A 20,559-nucleotide genomic window follows, 5' to 3' on the forward strand; every position below is an offset into this window, starting at 1 on the left:
TGATCGCAAGGTCTGAAAGGGGAACTTTTTTTTTTACTTTACAAGAATCACAGTGCGGTAGTTTGAAAATGCAAAGTTTATGTTGATACCGAAATAGCATCGAAGAACCACCTAAGAAAATTATGACTGCCGGATCAAGTTGCAATTATTTTGTAATGGGGTTGTATTACGAAAAAACTTTTTGCCATAGGAACCCGATCTAGCGAGACCCGGGTCTATCTATCTGGTGGTCAATAAGAGTGAGTTCCCTTGTACACGTGATATAGCTCTGTTCAAATTCTCGCGAGACTCTCAGTCGTTTTAGGCCTACTTTAAAAAAAAAAAATTCTTATTAAGTAAAGCCATAGACTATATATTACATGGACTGCCAACACTAAGGAAACTAAGCATAAGTTCCTTTCACCGAGGCGTCCTTGGTTGCGTGGTAAATTGACTTCCGGTAGAATTTGTTACTATATAAAGAAACTATTCCCGAAGATTTTTACCATCAATTTTACAGCAAATCATAAATGGAAACTTAATTGTCATATACGATGTTACAGAGGTAAGTGTGCACAAATCAATTTGTGACTTAGATCTATGACTATAAAGCTTTGTAACTGATTTTCTTAGCCAATATAGATAATTAGCCAAGCCTGTATTTCGTGTATTCTTGTTTACGACATTAATTGTCTGCTAATTGGTGCTACCAGTTTGGATTATTTGTTTTTCTTTTTTTTTTTTTTTCATCACATTTGATAATTATTATCATTATTTTTACAATGTATATTTTAAATGTGATAAGCGATTTACTGAAAGAGTCAATACATTTCTGAGAGTGTCATTTATTAATTTTGTATATAATGGGTGATACAGGCCTAAGTTAAGTCTGTGAATGAGTCAGTCTAAATAAATTAACAATATAGTGAGTCAATAATTTTAAGCCTACAATCTTACATCTTTACCAACTTTTGTTCAGATCTACAAATATTTTTTTTATTCAATTTGATTTTAATTTCAAGATAATGTGCATTTTTATCTATAGTAATGGAAAATCAACCATAAAAAAAAAAAAATCAACGACGTATGTATGACTAACTGAAAAATCTGCATAAAAATTTCGGCCTTCAAGTTTTTAGTGTTGTTTTTTTTAACTAACTAGAATCCCAAATAACATCCAATTCTTCTAAAAGCTATAAAAAGATCTGATATTGTTTCGAATATATTCGCCCAATAAAATTTTAGAATCATTTAGGCTCTACTTCACTAGAAAGTGATTGTACACATAAACATGTAGACTTTCACCCAGATGTAGTGACCTATGGCTATAAACTTTATCTACAAATACGAACTTACACACAACACACTACTACTACTACACTACTATATATATATATATATATATATATATATATATACATACATTTATATATATATATATATAATAGAACACTAAACACTATTTATGTAAATGCCCATTTTTAAGTTTGTAAAATAATAATTTGTTTTTATAAAAAATCTGGCTATGCCTATAGTACTTTAAACAAAATTATGACTAAAAATATTATGAACGTCGAGTCTCTAGATTCATCATCTTTGTGTGTCTGATAAACCCAGAGAATGAAGATATAGAATCTATATAGGCCCCCTATTATATAGAATCTAGCTTTAGTTGACTCTAGACTAGATCTAGGATAATTTCCAAGTCTTGATGTTCAGCTTCATCTTACCTTGATCATGATGATTAATTTTAATCTGACTTCCTGACTTGTTAACTTAAACTTCGTCTTACTTAGCCCTTAGGCGCCTTAGCCTTAGCTTCTTCATATGTGAATCATGAATGGAAGTGCTTGGCTCACAGTGTCACAGATCGTTCTTTAAACTATTTGAAGATCTACTTTATCTTTACTAACGACTCTAATCTATATCTAGTTTATGTCTATATTTTATATGATAATAATAGACATAGACTCTTATAATAAAGACAAAGTTATAAGATCTAGAATCTGTATCTAGATCTATTCCCATTTGTGATTTATACACTACAGATTTAATGTTTCTGATGAGCAATACTACTATCTACAGCCATGCCCATTAACATAGGCCCTACTCATGTACTAGATCTAGCTCTTTTGATCACAACTCATATCTTGCCTAGATATAAACAAATGTACTAGATTGGACTAGACATTCTAATCGGTTCTATTTTCGTTTTTCATTATTCTCACATATTCTAATAGGCAATAGGTACCAAATTGTGCTATTTATTCACTGTAGATCTAGATCTTAACTTTTCTCTTAACTACCAAAGAAGTACACAAAGGATGTTGAAAGGTACCCAAAGGGCTCTTATTGCTACCATTCAATGTGTGGAATCAAGTATTTACCCAGATACTGTCACAATATGCTCTTATTGTTTTCAAAGGAGTTTTCACACAGTGCCAGAAGCTGTATAAATACATTTAACAGTAAGTTTTTAAGTAATTAATCATTTATTTTTAAACGTTATGTAAGTCTATTTTAATTGTAAGAATCCATGTGCTATTTTATTTAAAGCTAATTTTCACGGAGAATATTTACACAATATTGTTGTTATGTTGTAAATAAAACATATTATATTCCCTCCAGCCTGTGCAGGGTATTTCTAAAGTGATAATTTTCTCATGCAGGCCAATACCACTCTTTTGTTATCTAAGGTGTTTTCCTTCAAATTAAATATATTCTCAATTAGAAATACAGATTAACCAGTTATCTTGGTGGAAAAGGATGTCAGATGAGTTGAGAAAATGCTTAAAGAAAGTCTTTACATAATTCTTTGAACTAAGTCACTATAAATATTTGGAGATTTTTAAAATTTAATTAGAATTTTATTATTGCTCACATTAAAAGCAATTGTTCTTTTCCTTTCCGCAGATGTATATTTCAAGAAGAAATGATGCTTTCTTATTTCTAAGAGTTTATCAATAGGATGAATGCCACAAAACTCACTTGTTATGCCAGAAACTCTTCCTACGAAACTTCCAGTAAGTAAAAAAAAAAAGTAAAGTTTCCCTTTCAGACCCTGTGATCGATATGGCAGATGATGTAAAGATCATCTGTTTCTGACCATTCTGTTGCCTACGGTTAACGAGGGTGTCATGTGGCCAGCACAGTGACCAACCGCCATTACTTTCCCCAACTAATGTCAGGTACCCATTAGAGCTGAGTGGACTCAGACTCAAATTAAAAATTCCAGTCTACACCAGGATTTGAACCCCGGTCCCCGGTTCGGAAGCCAAGCGCTTTACCGCTAAGCCACCAGGCCTCCTTTCAGTAAGTAGGGTGTCACGAGTCGAGTCTGTGACCTATTTCGACCAGTTTCTAGAAGCTCGAGTTCAAACCAGTGCAAGTGTCCAGCGTAAACAAGTTAATTTTAGGTATCCAATCAAAGAAAGGGGTTAAGGAAAAAAATAGCACACGTCAGCTTCTAGAAGGTCAAAGTTACTAAAATAATTATCTGAGAAGGTTCCATGATTCTGGAACGTACGATCAAAGAAAGTATAAATAAGGGGAAAGTCAGTTAGACGGGGTCCTCGCATAGTAGTAGTTCTTGTAGAGCGATGGTCCTCGCTCAGTTCTTGATTAGTAATAAGTTTTGTGATATTAGCGGGTCCATTAAGTAAAGTTTTAGTAGTTGAAGTTGAAGTTATACTAAGTGAAGTTTTATGTATCTTTAAGTTTTATTTATGAAGTGTCAAGTTGTTATTGAATTAAGAAGTTAATTTGATGTGAAAGTTGAAGAAGTTATTAAAGAAGTTTGAAGAAAATACAGAGAGATGTTTCTTTCTTCATTTCATTGAATTGTCAAGTATTAATCATATAATCCCCGGCAAGTGTGATCGTCATTTCATATGAATTCATCAACTTATAATACAATCCTTCGGCCAGTTCATCACATAGGGCAGCTTAAAATTTAATACTTTTATCTTAGTGCAAAAAGAATAAAAGCTGTCTTCAAATTCTCCCTTTAAATTTGCAAAGATATGTTTATAATTTAATGTATGCAGTAAAAAATTATGTTTCAAACACTCAGTACAATATTCAATGACTCTCTTTATTTGGGTTACCTCAGCATGCTTGTGCAGAAAATTTCCTGAATTTTTTAAAAAATCTGTTCCCTTCACTTTGAAGTGCATTTAATCATTCATTAAATTTTCATAATATTACTGAATATAATGTCAAAGATTAAATATTGTTATTATTATACTATTCCTTTTTTTTGTAATATTTTAGTTTCATAATATGTTCCCATAGCATTTTTTGTGTAAAACCTCTAATATACTTTACTATACTCCTAATATACTTTTTAAGGAACTGTTTTGTTAGATGTTTTCAGAATTGATTTTATCCGTAAAGGACTTGAACATATGGAAGTTTGGTACTATATGAAACTAAGATTGAATTGGTGACTTGTTATGAATTTAATGTATGTTGTTTCTATTCCATCAACAGTACTAGAATTTGTCCAGTGCCTGTGATCCTCTGAGTTGAAGGAGAATGTGCTCCATAATACCTACTAGGAGCTTGCTGATAGCTGGAAGTTCATGAATACTATGTTGTCCTTGATTTGATGATTCTGAAAACTACCATTTCTGAAGACTTGAGCATTATTTCTATAATTTAAAAAAATCTTTTCAGGAAATATTGTGTTTATAATATTAAGAAAGGGAAGATAATATTGTTCTTACTAATATTATTGACTTATTAAAATAGAAAGCACATCATTACCAATATTCACTTGTCAATAAATGTTAGCATTATTCAATTTTTAGTTACATGTTCAAACTATTAAATTTTATTATTTAAATTATAGCAACTTTCTCTTTCAGTCCAGCTTAAGATACATTCCTGTAAAAAGTCTATAATAATAAGTTAATGTCGATGTAGTATTATTCAGACACTTACAAGTTTAATCATCTATACTTCACAAAAAAAAAGTGTTTGAATGGTTTTCATTTGTTTGTACATCAAATATGTATTAATATAATTATCATTTTTAGATGAAACATTAAATACTGAAGATGACCATCTCAATTTCTGATGTAGGCCTATTCTCATTTCATGAAATAAACAAAATATTATCTGAAATTTCATCCCTTCATGGTAACTGTAACTGGCTTCATAAAAAAATGGAGTGATGACTGGGTTGACTATACATTTTTGTATAAATAATGCATCAATGAATGTAGCTTATACTGTTCTTTTCCTCATCTTGAAATGTGTGGACTGATAATTAGCTGTTGCATGATACTCTAAATGACAAATATCTTCTACTCATTACAATAGCATATTTCCATGCTGTTTGGCTAAGTGGAAGCAGATAAAATTTGTTCCTCTATTAGCTGTAAAATCTTGAAATTCATGAGCAGCTGAGAAAAAAAGAAAAGAAATTCAAACTAGTTTAGACATGTTATAAATATATATATTTGCTAATTAAAAAATGTAAGACTACTTTATGTTACAACAATGGACAGCATCTTTAAAGTTGATTTCAATGCAATCACAAGAAATAATTTTTTCTCTACAATTAGGCCTGCTTTAATGATTTTTTTTTATGTAAATAAATTTTATGCATAGGATTAAATATAACATGTACTTAAGGAGATTTTTTACCTATTATTTCACAATTACAAGTAATTTAAAGTGATACATGTATTGATAACAGAATGTTATTGGAGAAAGTAAAAAAAAAATCTCACTTGTAGTAGATCCCTTTCAATTTGAAAGTTAGTGACAATCAAATCAGGTTTGTGGAAGTAGTATGCTCCTTAAGTAAAAAAAAAACAAAAACAACGAAAAATGCATTATAAAAAGTTTTCGCTTTAAATAAAATTTCTCTTGGGTGACTTGAGTAGAAAGTAATAGAAATATGAACTTCATTTAGCAATATGCTCACACTAAGCAGAAGTGGTTTTTACTAGTGAAAATTGTCTGTCCAAATAAGCTATTGAAACTACTGTTAGCTTCACATGATATGAACTGTAAAGTTTGACAGTTCTTCATCTAAGACTTTTAGGTACCGGTATTATCTATCAAGAGCAGGGTAAAACAAGGATGGGTTTTGGCCATCAACACTATTCGGAATGGTTTCGTCTGTACTCTCATAGCGCCTTGGAAGATGGAGTAGGCCCTATATATCTACAGTAGATCGGATGGAAGGCTTCTTAAACTGGCTTGGCCAAAACGAGGAAACTACATAACCTGATTAGGGAACTGATGTTTGACGACGATGCTGCTCTCACTACCTTTCGCAGTAATTATTACAAAGGCTAGTCAATACTTCGACAGCTGCAGATCAATAGTTCAGTCTTACAATAACTCTCACCAAGACAGAAAAAGGGCATAAAAAGTCAACATCATCAAACTCCATTTGAGTGAGGGCTTGAGAGGCTCAAATCTTCTCTTGCAAAAGCCCTGGACAGAAACCCTGCTGTATTGCGTAGTGCATACATGTCACCATACAGATTGAGAATTTTTTGTTCTGACCTGTTGAGACGGAGATCAGCAAGTCTGGGGCAGTCAAACAGAAAATGAGGCACGGGGGCACCAGGATTCGAAATTTGGCCATAGCCGTGAGAAACATGAGGCAACAGGACAGTGGCCTGTCCTGCACCGTGTTATAATAACTTGCCATAAAACATCACAGAATGTACTTTTTCTATTTTATCAACGACAGCATCTAAATGCCAAACATACTTTTCTTACATTTTTCAACTCGGAGAAAACTTTACATCTAGATTTATTACTTTTACTTTAGGCCTACACATAATATAGGACTTTTTTACAACTTATAAACGAAAGGTCATTTTAGCCTATTATAGTAAGAGCATATAGATCTAAATTTACCGGGTTATCCTTCTGAATAAGTCTTACTATTTGGTTTATATATATATATATAGGCTATGCTCTCACAAGAACTTCAATTCAATCAATGTCGTAAACAAGAAAATACACGAAATACAGGCTTGTCTAATTAGTCTATACTGGCTAAGAAAATCAGTTATAAAGCTTTACAGTTATAGATCTAAGTCAGAAATTGATTTGTGCACACTTACCTCTGTAACATCTTCTTTAACAATTCAGTTTCCATTCATGATTTGCTGTAAAAGTGGTGGTAAAAATCTTCGGGAATGGTTTCTTTATACGTAAAAAAAATCTACCGGAAGTCAATTTACCACGCTACTAAGGACGCCTCCGTGAACGGGACTTGTTTATTGAAAAATATAGGCTTAGTGCGTAGAGTTGGCAGTCCATGTAATATATAGTCTATGGTAAAGCTAATGAGTTTAACATCACTTTAACATCTTCATTATAGTGATTGTAATGACTTTTTCTTCAAAAGAACACGGGCAAAAATTAAAAATTCATTGACTGTGGTCTGAACTAAATTATAATATCTAAATAACTATTTAAAAAAAAAATAAATTTGCACCATTTTTAACTCTTACAGTGCGGCGTAAATCCCGGAAAGCTTCATTTTTTTCTATCAAAATAATTCGCACTGAAAGAGTTAATCAGTGACACAGTGCGTATTGTAATGGGCAGTCAGCTTTCTCTGAAGTTATAAGAACTATGTGTGATGCGCAAATCTCTGTCTCAATGGTTGCAAGAAGTTCGCCAGCTGTTACGCAATAGATGTCTGTCTATTCTGCTGCAAGTGTCTACCAAAATAGTAGGCCTACATTTTAAATAACAAGTTTTGTAATGTTCATGCATCTCGTCTCTCTCTCTCTCTCTCTCGCTTGCTCTCTCTAATAACCGCCACGCCCACACACAGCTGACCAGTGCTCGGCAAATCCCCTGCAGCTTGGTAGGGTCATTTTGACCACACCCTGGTTCAATCAGCTCTGGATGGTCCTGTCCACTCGAGGCTAATAGACTACCTTGCACACTGCTGGTCATCACGGTCCATTCAGTAGGTGTCCACTGTTGAGCAACTGTCCCTTTGTCCCAGATTTTCATTCTTGTCTGTTCATCCAGCGGAAGTTGGCCAGAAAATTAGCTCCTTATTACTTTCGGACAATATTTGACATTTTTTTTTCATTACTCTTTTTTTTCTTTAACAAATTTCTTTTTGCGCAGGTCATGAAAATAAAGATTAATTAGTAGACATTGTTCCATTCAAAGTTTTTTCTCTAAACGCAGCTTTTGTTACTTATTAGCAGCTTTCAGTGCAGTTTAGTGGTTGTCCTTTTTTTTATGAACTTATGGCAACCCAAAGCTTGACATTTTGTTGTAGTTCTTTTGGTTTAGAAGCATACAACTTTCTCAAAAATAAAGCTTCTCACTAGATCTAGATTTTTAGATTTTTCGTTTAAAGTAAGCATCTACAATTAAAAGCGATGTTGAGAACTTGGCCAATGGGCCGGATTTTAGGGAGGGGGACTACACAAGAAAGGGCCCCCACAATACAGAAAAAAAAAATGTTTTGATGGGTCAGCTACTTTAGGCCTACGTTTTATTCGCATTGGCAACTGTCGTGGTTTAAAAGTGTAAGCTTATAGTGTGCCCGAAATAGACAACAATAGCTCCTCCTTGACTACATTGCGTGAACCCTAAACATTAACATATTATATTACTAAAATATACATATTAAATAGTTTGATTTTTTTTTTTTTAGATGAGAACAAATCTTATCTTATCAACAAATATTTACTAGTACTCTCTTTTATAATTTGTCGCGTTCTTTTAGATATAGGTATTTTTATGAAAAAGTAGATTTTTATTAAAGCTTTCGAAAAAGTGAAAGGGCCTCCACAAAAATGCTGCCCCGGGACCTTCACATGCTTAAATCGCTCGGACATATTACATAAATACTTCCGTGGAAATCATAAACAAAAAAAAATATATTGAGTGCAAAGAATTTACAGCGCCTTGTTGTTTTTTGTGTGTGTATAAGTTACACTGTAAGAATGCATGATCTTTGAATAAATGAAAAACTGTCATGGAATCCACATATTGATGAAACTACAAAAAAATCAAACAAAGCATTAGGATTTATTAAAAGAAATTTCTATAAATCAAATAAGAAAATAAAACTAAAATGTTATTTAACCTTGGTTAGGCCAATAATAGAATATGCATCCTCTGTTTGGGACCCCTCAACTCAAGAAAACATTAAGAAACTAGAACAGACACAAAATAGAGCAGTGCGATTCATAACAAACGAATATTCACATTTGACTAGAGTAACACCTTTAGTAAAATCACTAAATTTAGAAAGCCTTCAGGACAGAAGGCTCAAAAGTAAAGTAGCAACTATACATAAAACACTGAACCATAATCTTCAAATACAAAAACAAAATTTAATAAAATACTCTGAAAGACACAAAGATAAAAGGCACATTCCTCGTCCCATATGCTAGGACAAATTTGTACGAATACTCCTTCTTCCCTAGTGCTATTAGAGCATGGAATGGGTTGCCTGAGCTAGCCAGGAAAACCAGTTCTTCTTCTTCTTCATCGTTCTCATTGTTATGTTGGAGTGTTCATATGACTAGACCAATACATGAGATGAACTGCGCAGTGGTTTCCAAATCAGGGAGCTCTCCATATAGTTTTCTTTCTATTGGGGTGATTTGGGGCCAATGTCTTATACGGGCCTCTTGGTAGAGAGAGCAGTTTTGGAGGACGTGGTCGGCATTTTCTTGGAGTGTTGGCCAGTAGTATTTACTTTCTTGTCCCTGCTCCTGGCTCCACAGGCAGAGATAGAAGAACCACCAGCTCGCTTGTGTGGGCTCCTTCGAGGCGGAGAGCCCGGTCCCCTACCTGCGCGGCGGGATTCCACAGGCAGGACGCCACATCTATTAGAATCGTTACTGAACTCCAACATAGATGAGGTTGCGTGTCAATGTGTTATGCGCCAGGAGGCCCATTGACTCCGACTTCAGCCTGCTTTTCTTTCTGGGTGTGCTCCCATAGCCTTTGATCATCCAAGATCATCTGCAAGGCAGCAGGTGTTTATTTTCGGAGTTTTCTCTCCTAGATGAACTGCTATCCCTAGCTAACGGGTTTCATCTACCCGGGTTTAGAGTTAGAGCGCCCTATACTCGCTTTTTGCAATCATTTCCCTGGATTTCTGAGATGTTTTTAGTAAATATTCTAACCACTGGAATACTTCACCTCATCCTCCATGACTGCAAACCAGTTGGTCCGCGGCTGTTTATTTGCTATTCACAGCTAACCCTTATATCTAAGGGTCTTTCCCCTATCCGCCACCTGGGGACGCGCTTGGTAGAAGGTGGTAGCTCCCCCAAGAGGAAAACCAGTGACTTGGCAGAATTTAGGTCATTGGTTAATATGCATGACTAAATGCATGACGCGTAGGACGTAATCATCTTCTTTTTTGAAGTAACGTCTGTATTATATAAGATAAGAAGATAAGATAAGTGTCAGTTATGTGTTAAAAAAAAGAGGATCAAATGTTTTGAGTGAAGATCGAATTGACCGAATCTTTAACAATCATCGACGCCATTGTTTTGTTGTTTACTATTGTTATGGAGAGTATGTGTGTGTTTTTGGAAGTAACCATGAGAAAAGTTTGACGGTTGGGTTGGTTGTGTATGCTGGATAGATTATTGTGTAATCACTGGATGGTCTGTCGTAGTTGAAGTTAAAGGGAAACAACTCCGATGTTGTTGTTTTTTTTCAGATTTGAGTTATTAACATATTTAAATTCTGCGTAGGCCTACACAAAGATAAAGGCACATTCCTCGTTTCATATGCCAGGACAAATTTGTACAAAAGCTCCTTCTTTCCTAGTGCTATTGGAGCATGGAATGGGTTGCCTGAGCTAGCCAGGAAAACCAGTGACTTGGCAGAATTTAGGTCATTGGTTAATATGCATGATTAAATGCATGACGCGTAGGACGTAATCATCTTCTTTTTTGAAGTAACGTCTGCATTATATAAAATAAGATAATAATAATAATACTTTTATTTATAAAGCGCTATTAACAAACAAAATGTAGGCTCTAGGTGCTGTAATAACATTACAAACACAAACACAAGAGCTAAAATAGCAAACTAATTTTTAAAAGTTTTAAACAGGTAGGTCTTAATGTTCTTCTTGAAAGTAGTGTAGTGTTTACCATTGTTTATTTTAAATGCTAAGAAGCATTTATTTTAATCAATTAAACAGTGATTTTTTTTTACATCTAAAAAAAAAAAACAGTGCTCTCCAACACTGAACCATAATCTTCAAATACAAAAACAAAATTTAATAAAATACTCTGAAAGACACAAAGATAAAGGCACATTCCTCGTCCCATATGCTAGGACAAATTTGTACAAATACTCCTTCTTCCCTAGTGCTATTAGAGCATGGAATGGGTTGCCTGAGCTAGCCAGGAAAACCAGTGACTTGGCAGAATTTAAGTCATTGGTTAATATGCATGACTAAATGCATGACGCGAAGGACGTAATCATCTTCTTTTTTGAAGTAACGTCTGTATTATATAAGATAAGATAAGATAAGATAAGATTTTGTTTTTAGTTTCGGCATACGTCACTTCCCTCAACAATAATGAAAGCGATTTTAGATCTTACCAGGGCCGGATTTACAGCACTGAGACCTCCACAAGAAAGAGGCCCCCACACAAAAATAAAAATATATCGGAATTACGAAGTATCAGAAACTTTAAAATATTTTTTTCTCATTTTTAACGCTAGCACTTTAAATCTTACGTCGGGTGGCAACAATGTCGTGATTAAGAAGTGTCCGCTTGTAATTGTAGCATGCTTGGAATATGCAAATACTGGCACAGCTCTGGATTTACGACAGTTCGTCTACCAAGGGCCTTACCCTCCACAAACTGAAACACTCAAACATAAACACTTTTTAAAAATAAAATATGCATATTAATTATTTTTTTTTAAAAAGGGAAAGTGAGATTAAATTTACAAGTACTTCTATTTCTATCTTCTAAAATATGGCATGCTTTTAGATATATGTATTTTTATTCATTAGTGGAGGACAAGCGCATCCCGAAAGTCATCCTCTATGGACGGTCAACTCGCGACTGGCACAAAAAAAACTGGTCGCCCCCACCTCCGTTAAATAGATGTAATAAAACGTGACCTCAAATCAGTGAACATCAATACTGACAATTGGGAAGACATAGCTCTAGACCGCAACAGATGGAGAGAGACAGTGACCAAGAAAGCTATGGACAGTGAAAGTACATGGGTCTCAGCCCAGGAAGAAAAACGCACAATCCGAAAAACGGCCAGCTCCTCTACCACCGAAGCAAAAGCCACCTTAACCTGCGCTATCTGTGGACGGGAGTGTCTCTCCAAAATAGGGCTCCACAGCCACATGAGGAAGTGTGCTCTGAGATGAACCATAGTCGTTCTACGACTGAAGGAGGCCAATGAGTGGATCTTTATTAAAGCTTCGAAAGTGTGTAGGGGCCTCAACAAAAATTTCCACATAGCCTACTTAAATCCTGGATCTAACCAGTCGTATAACTTCATTCTTAAAGTGGCTTAGTGACCGCCTAGTCCATAGCTATGATAGTCTCTGGGTACAGTAATATATAGATCTAAAAAGCATTAAGATAACCAACTCGAGAAAAAAAAAGTAACATTTCATCTACACCCCTCCTTGTCCAAAAAAATTAAATAGATTTAGATCGTGCCCGACTGATTCTAACAAACTGGTCAGTGTAAGGCTAGCCTAGAACTTTACTTGGCTACGTGTCATGACAAGACGACCACGCGACAGTGTTGTTGTATGTTGAGTGGTCAGGCGAGAAAATACACACTGCCATGGTTAGTCAAGCAAGTAGGTATATTCTCAGGGCCGGCCCTAGCATTTGCGGGGCCCTATGCGAAACGGATCGCGTGGGCCTAGTCTGGGTAGGGATAAGCATAATGTCAAAATTATTTTTTTTAATAGAAAATAGGCCTACTTTCGTCTTTGCAATAAATTTTTATCAAATGAAAGCGCGCAATGCCACTTTTTATTTATTGGCACCCCAAAATGTCAATTTCGTCTATTCTTCAGGAGATTTGAATAAATTCAAACAAAGTTCAGGACTTTATCGCATATTTTGCCTTTTAATGAGATTTCCTGGAGGCCCTGGAAAATCAGGAGGTCGCGAAAACCCTTTTATTTTATATACGTTATAATTGTTTAATTTCATAATGTACACTTAGAATTAGCGCGGGGCCTATGAAAGCGCGGGGCCCACTGAGGCCGCATAGGCTGCAGTGGCCTAAGGCCGGCCCTGTATATTCTTAACACGTATTTTTTTCTTTGCTTACAAGAGCTAGATCCAACTGCATAGACCAAGAGATTGTAAACTTTACTGTATGGTTTTCCGTTATAGACCTACAGTTAGTCAATAAAAACACAAAACGAAGGTAGACACTTTTCTGACGATTTTAATCGAAAGGGGCAAAAATAAACGCGTATGAATACATCAATTTTTATTGTACAACAATGTTAGTAGCACACACCTTTCATAGATATGTGGTGCCGAAACGTGTAATAGATACTGTCATGCCAGTCCTATCCTCTTATCTTATAAAATACAGACGTTACTTCAAACAAGAAGATGATCATGTACTGGCGCGTGTTCCTATGTTAATCTAGTCATGCATGTTAATCAGTGACTTAAATTCTACCAAGTCATTGGTTTTCCTATAAGCTATCCCGACAAGACCAACGTCTAATCTTTCGACTCAGGACCGGACACAACAGAATGCGACAACACATGCACCGGAAGCTCAAAATTGGAACCAGTGAAATCTGCCTATGTGGAGTATCACCAGAAAATGCCGACCACGTCCTCCAAAACTGCTCTCTTTACCAAGAGGCCCGTATAAGACATTGGTCCCAAATCACCCCAATAGAAAGAAAACTATTCGGAGAGCTCCCTGATTTGGAAAACACTGCGCAGTTCATCTCGTGTATTGGTCTAGTCATATGAACACTCCAACATAACAATGAGAACGATGAAGAAGAATTGGTTTTCCTGGTTGGCTTAGACAATCCATTCCATGCTCTAAGGAAGAAGGAGCATTTGTACAAATTTGTGCGAGCATATGGAACGAGGATTTGTGCCTTCATCTGTATGTCTTTCTGAGTAGCCTATTTTATTACATTTTTTTTTTGTCTTTGAAGATTATGGTTCAGTGTTGTATGTATAATTGCTGCTTTGCTTTAAAGTCTTCTATCCTGAAGGCTTTCTAAATTTAGTGATTTTACTAAAGGTGTTACTCTAGTCTATTTCTTCTATAATACAGCCGTTATTAAAAAAAAAAAAGATGATTACGTCCTACGCTTCAAGCATTTAGTCATGCAATATTAACCAACGACATAAATTCTGCTTAGTCGTTGGTTTTCCTGGCTAGCCCAGGCAACCCATTCCATGCTCTTATAGCACTAGGGAAGAAGGAGCATTTGTACAAATTTGTCCAAGCATATGGAACGATGAATGTGCCTTTATCTTTGTGATGTGAATATTCGTTTGTCATGAATCTCACTGCTCTATTTTGTGTCTATTCCAGTTTTCTTGAGTTGAGGGATACCAAACAGAGGATGCATATTCTTTTATTGGGTACTTTATCAGTAGTACTTGGCGCATTTATCTGTTTTATAATTTATTTAAAAGTGTCTCCGAGTCTCTGTTGTAAAATCCTTTGACTTTCTTAATTCATTGTTTTATATACTTTGTTCATATTAAATTACTCTAAACTAGTCAGCCCAGGTAACATCTCCTTCGTTCATACGTAATATCTGTCACGATTACTGTTTTCTTTTTGTGCCTAATTTGTGTTGATTTTATATTTATGATTGTGTTTAAAATGCTGTTATAACTCCAGTGGCGGATTGATAGGGTTAATGAGTGTTTGACCTACTAACACGCGAGAACTAAGGTGAATCATACAGGTCAACGGCTGTTGAACACAGGACATTACTGCTAGTGCACGCAAATATGACCAGTCATGTGATCGAAAGCCTTTACGGTCGAGAGACAATGTGTAAAAAAGGACAGGAGAGTCCAAAGACAGAAAGAAACATTAAGAAACTGGAACAGACACAAAAATAGAGCAGTGAGATTCATAACAAACGAATATTCACATTTGACTAGAGTAACACCTTTAGTAAAATCACCAAATTTAGAAAGCCTTAAGGATAGAAGACTTAAAATAGCACTTATACATAAAACACTGAACCATATTCTTTAAATACAAAAACAAAACCTAATAAAATAATCAGAAAGACACAAAGATAAAGGCACATTCCTCGTCCCATATGCTAGGACAGATTTGTACAAATGCTCCTTCTTCCCTAGTGCTATTAAGAGCATGGAATGGGTTGCCTGAGGTAGCCAGGAAAACCAGTGACTTGGCAGAATTTAAGCCATTGGTTAACATGCATGACGCGTAATTAGATCATTATACCAACATTTGTTGTACAAGATGAACAGGAAGCAACTCAAACGCAATAGGCGCCAGTGGGTTAATTAAAGTTACAACAATCCTACGATAGGTAGGGCTACACTATAGATATGATAACCCTTTGAGTCCTACATCTCCTGTGACAGCCATGACTGGTAGTGATGTGCTTAATGTAAATATCGGGGCCCCTGCCAGGCAAGGGGCCAAATTGGAGCAATCGGAAGAAGGCCGGCTCTGTCAACAGGCTTAGACATACCCAATGATCTAATAATAAGAAATAATAATAAGAAATGTACACACATTCTCACTAAGACTAAGACTAAGACTGCTTTATTGATCCTTACGGAAATTTGTTGTGATTACAAGGACTCGTTTCTCATATAAAGACAACACAACAGAAAAATACACATAAATACAACAGACAACATAAAGAGTTCATTCAGCGACTACACACATGTATCTTGGTGCATTTCATGTTCCCTGATCAATGAGTGGCGGTGATAGAATCTGACCGAGTGAGGCGGCTCTGTCAACAGGCTTAGACATACCCAATGGTCTAATAATAAGAAATAATAATAAGAAATGTACACACATTCTTTCTAAGACTAAGACTGCTTTATTGATCCTTACGGAAATTTGTTGTGATTACAAGGACTCTTTTCTCATATAAAGACAACACAACAGAAAAATACACATAAATACAACAGACAACATAAAGAGTTCATTCAGCGACTACACACATGTATCTTGGTGCATTTCATGTTCCCTGATCAATGAGTGGCGGTGATAGAGTCTGACCGAGTGAGGTACGAACGAGTTTTTGTACCGCTCCGTTCTTGTTTTGATTGACAGCAGTCGCCCACTTCGCGACGACCTGACGTAGTTCTGATGGAGCGGGTGGCCGTTGTCTTCCATGATTTTTTCGATTTTTCGTAGGCACTTTTGTTCAAAAAGTTTCTTTAAATGTGGTAATGTTGTGAGTGTAATTTTTGATGCTTCTTTAATGATGTTTTCTAGACGTCGCAACAGTTTAGATGAGGCGTTGCCTTGCCAACAAGTTATTCCGTATGTTAGCAGATTTTGTATGGTCGCGCCGTAAAAAGTCTCACATCTTACACACCCCTGCACCTGACACTGCACATAGTTATAAATAAATGTTACATTCCGTTTTGTCTTTCAAGATGTTTGTTTGTGTTGTTTTTTTTTCAAATTTCTACATAAAGAATTTAATACCCCTACATTGGTTTAATTGTAGCCTACAAGCTGTTAGGAACTACAATCCAGCGATAGAATATAAACAAAACAACTATTAATTTAGATAGCATAATAAATTGAGAGAAAATAAATAGTCTCATTGGCCACTCTAGCTTTCGACGCATATGATTTGAGCATTGAAATCACCCCCCCCCCCTTCCCTCAGCTTTGAGTGTCCTCTTTTTGAGCTTGAGTAGTTCCCCTTATCTGTAAATGTGATTTTGACTCTGGGAAATACACACCAAGCCCCCCTCAGGGCGAACATCTTAAAGCCTATAATTTTAACAATGCCCTTACCTCCCCCGAAGACTTGTAAGGACAAACCGTTTAGAAAACAAAATACAACATGAAAATCTCGTTTCGGAAACGGGTCAATTAGTTTTGTATCCAAAAGTAATGAAAAGACGAAACTCTCCAAGACAGATTGCTTTTGGAAACGTTTTGAATTCGAGGCTTAACACCAAACTTGAAGTCAAGCTGTGCACGTGGACGCCTCCTTTTAAAACATATTTTCACCCTGTGATAACGTTCTAGCCCTAACCTCGAGCCCAAAACGCCGCTGTGGAGTAGGAAGGGGCGTCGCCCGACAGGAAACGACATAGAAAAATACTGGGCAAACAAATGTTCTAATTGTGGTCGTTGAGGTTAAATCACTTTCACCTTAAGGTTAAAGATCACTCCTTTTGGGCAAATCATTTGGTTTTCAAAGGGAAAGGGCGGATCCATAATTTTTGAGCTGGGTGGAGGAGTTTGAATTATTTGTGCATATATATGACTATATGTGGTCATCCCCCCGCAAATGAAGCTTCAAGCATGTTTCTTTAACTCTTTCTCTCCGTAATTATTTTCCTCGCTCCGATATAATTATTCATTTTGCTCATTTGTATTTCAGTATACTGTTATGATTAAACTTCAATAACTTTTGTGTTTGATATCAGAAAATGTTATATTTGGTATCGAATTATAGGGAAATGCATTCTCTTTTTACACAACTATTTGTCATTGTCAATTAGGAGAGAAAGAGTTAATTTGAAAAAGTTGTTGAAAAAACTGCGTTAAAAACTTTTATAAATAGAACTATATGCATTTATGAAGTAGTGTAAAGATAAGTATAGTAAATGAATTATAGTCCAATTGTAGGAAACTCAGAGGTCTGCGTCATGCCCTCAGATTTAAATTTAAAAAAAAATACATTTTAGGTAATCCCAATAACAGAATCGAATTTGCGTTTTTAATGTAGGCCTATTGCTATGGAAAAAGTTGAGATTGAAAAAAAAAAAACTGTTTTTATTTAGGAATCATTTCCTTATGATTGGATCAAAGCACTTGTTTCTTTGAAATATGACACCTACATGGCTACAAACTACTTACATATGACGAAGAAAAACCCTACCGGCTTATTGTGTCACACAGGTTCAATATTAAAAGCGAGAAGTGGGGAGACGGTGGTTGCTTGCCCTGACTGCACGCTTTAAGTATTTACTTTTTTTTAGATGATCGAGAAAGTAGGGGGGTGGGTGGTACATAACTACTTTTGTATTTACACACATAAAAAAAAAAAGATTTCTTCCCATAAAGAAGGTAGAATTTAAAGTCACAGAGGCAGGTCGTTTCAAGTGCTTCACAGACATAATTTGATGTGCAATAAAAAGAAAATAAAAGTGTGAAGCTACAGGATATGTTTGCCATTCTTTCAGGAAAAAATTAGCACAACATAATCAAAGTCTGGACTCAATTTTTAACGGCCCCCGAAAGGGGAAAAACCGCTATTAGTTTTGTGCGAAATGTCTGTCCGTCTGTCCGTCCGTCCCGTTTAGATCTCGTAAACTAGAAAAGATATTGAAAATTCGACATCACAATATTTTATACCACTCAAAGTTCTGATGCAACGGCTACTTTTTTTTTTCCTGAAAGCGAAAAATCTAATTTTTAAAATTAGTTACGCAAGCAGTTTTTTAAAGAGAAAAAGCTAATTAGTATGCATTATAAGTTAGACCTAATTTAGAACGAATAGTAATCTTGTAAACTCCATTTTCTTAAACATTTTTTTAAATTATATATAGTGTATTAAATTCGAATTAAAGATGTTGCATTTTCAAAACAAGTACATTACATGAAGACCAGGAGAGGCTCGGTAAAGCGCTTAGCTTCCGAACCGAGGGTCCCGGGTTCGAATCCTGGTGAAGACTGGGATTTAACTTCGGAATCCTTGGGCGCCTCTGAGTCTACCCAGCTCTAATGGCTACCTGACATTAGTTGGGGAAAAGTAAAGGCGGTTGGTCGTTGTGCTGGCTACATGACATCCTCGTTAACCGTAGGCCACAAAAACAGATGAACTTTACATCTGCCCTATAGACCACAAGGTCTGAAGGGGGAACTAATTAGGCCAGGTTCACATCTAACTTTGCATTCACTTGCACCTATCCTTTGATCTGCAGCACCACTGGGGCACTACACAAGATCTGTCAACCTTCTTTCTCCATTCTTATCTCTCATTTGTCTTTGATATAATTTCATTTGGATGTTCTTTCTGAAAATATTGAAGCCTGCCTGGGTGGACCACTTCGGGGGCCGATTTTAAGTTTGTGTTTCCACACAAACTGTCTTTGTAACCTTGTTGATATTGATTTAGCCACACGAAACTCTGTTGATTTTTTACCCCATTCTATGTGTCAACTTAACGGTACTTAACCCAGTGTGGTTAAACTTGTCGTATTTTTTTTTGGAGGGAGAGGGGGAGATTGTATAAGTGTATTGACAATACGAAAGCCTTAGTCTACCGGTCCTGTGTGATGAGCACTCGGCTATGAAACATGGTCAACCTATCCATGACAGGGGAAAAAAATAACTTTCAATGCTTAAGGCGGATCTTTAAAATAAAGTGGCAAGATAAAATAGTCAACGAGGACATGATGCGAAGAGCAGGGTGCCAGGGCGTCCGTGATGTTATCAGCAGCAAACGCCTTGGCTCGCTTGGTCACGTTAATCGAATGCCATAAGGTCGACTTCCACAAGACATTCTATATGGTGATCTAACGCTGGTCGTCCACTTTTAAGGTATACTGATGTATGCAAACGCCACATGAAGCTCTTGAAAATTGCCACTAACAGTTAGGAAAAAGTGGCACTGGATAGATTCAGATAGGGTGAAAGTACAACAGCGCCTGGTGATTACAGATGCCCAAATCTGTGACAGTAGCTGTGTATCAAGGATTGACCCCTTTAGTCACACAAGAAGTTGCTAAGGGAAAAAGATTATATCTCTAGAAATAAAATGCCACAGATAACTGAATCGGTTGTAAAATAAAGAGATCGGGTCTACTTTAATTGTTGTTATTGTTATTTGAGTGTATGTGTTGCAATATATAAAGTTTGGTGAGAATCTTTAGATTCTAAATGGACTTAATCCATCGAAAATACACAATGGACCTCATTCACCAATCGTAAACAAACAAAATTTAGTCACGTGATCATATTGATAAAACAACGGGGAAAAAAACTGTCACCTGACAACCATCATGAATTAAACATGAGATCGTAAATTATATAGAAGAGATAGAGGCTAAATGTTGTTTGTTTACGATTGGTGAATGAGGTCCATTGTAATTTCAAGTCTCACCTTCCCCTTATCCTGGTGCATTTTTTTTTTCAAAGTTGAAAGTTGAAATTTAAAAAAAAAGTCTCCAAAATACTATTAGCATCCATAGACTTTCGAAAAACAACAACTGGTTAGACAAGGAAGTGGGTCCTCTACGGGGTGCTCGGGATAATACCTCGCCTTGTGTTGACAGCGTATAACTAGTGGGATACATTTCAACTGGGTCTGTCTGATTGGTTAGTTGAGAGTTATTCTCTCAAAAGTGACATCTTCACCTTTTA

General features: G+C 35.8%; 2 long non-coding RNA genes across 4 annotated transcripts; one reads left to right on the forward strand and one right to left on the reverse strand.

Annotated features, from left to right (window-relative positions):
* Window positions 1-353: 353 nt before the first annotated feature.
* Window positions 354-5,206, forward strand: LOC129926732 (uncharacterized). 3 transcript variants are annotated; one of them, XR_008778450.1, is made up of 4 exons: window positions 354-544; window positions 2,257-2,447; window positions 2,893-3,002; window positions 4,471-5,206. It is a non-coding gene; the product is annotated as an uncharacterized LOC129926732 (long non-coding RNA). The 3 variants fall into 3 exon arrangements; XR_008778451.1 differs by having other exon boundaries at window positions 355-544; window positions 2,291-2,447; XR_008778449.1 differs by lacking the exon at window positions 354-544 and having other exon boundaries at window positions 1,672-2,447.
* LOC106078436 (uncharacterized) lies at window positions 4,906-7,283 on the reverse strand. Its single transcript, XR_008778454.1, has 3 exons — window positions 7,074-7,283; window positions 5,718-5,785; window positions 4,906-5,387 (listed from the first exon to the last, which is right to left on the reverse strand). It is a non-coding gene; the product is annotated as an uncharacterized LOC106078436 (long non-coding RNA).
* Between the last annotated feature and the right edge of the window lie 13,276 nt (window positions 7,284-20,559).

This window comes from Biomphalaria glabrata, chromosome 6, assembly GCF_947242115.1.
Source record: "Biomphalaria glabrata chromosome 6, xgBioGlab47.1, whole genome shotgun sequence".
Taxonomy (NCBI): Eukaryota; Metazoa; Mollusca; class Gastropoda; family Planorbidae; genus Biomphalaria; species Biomphalaria glabrata.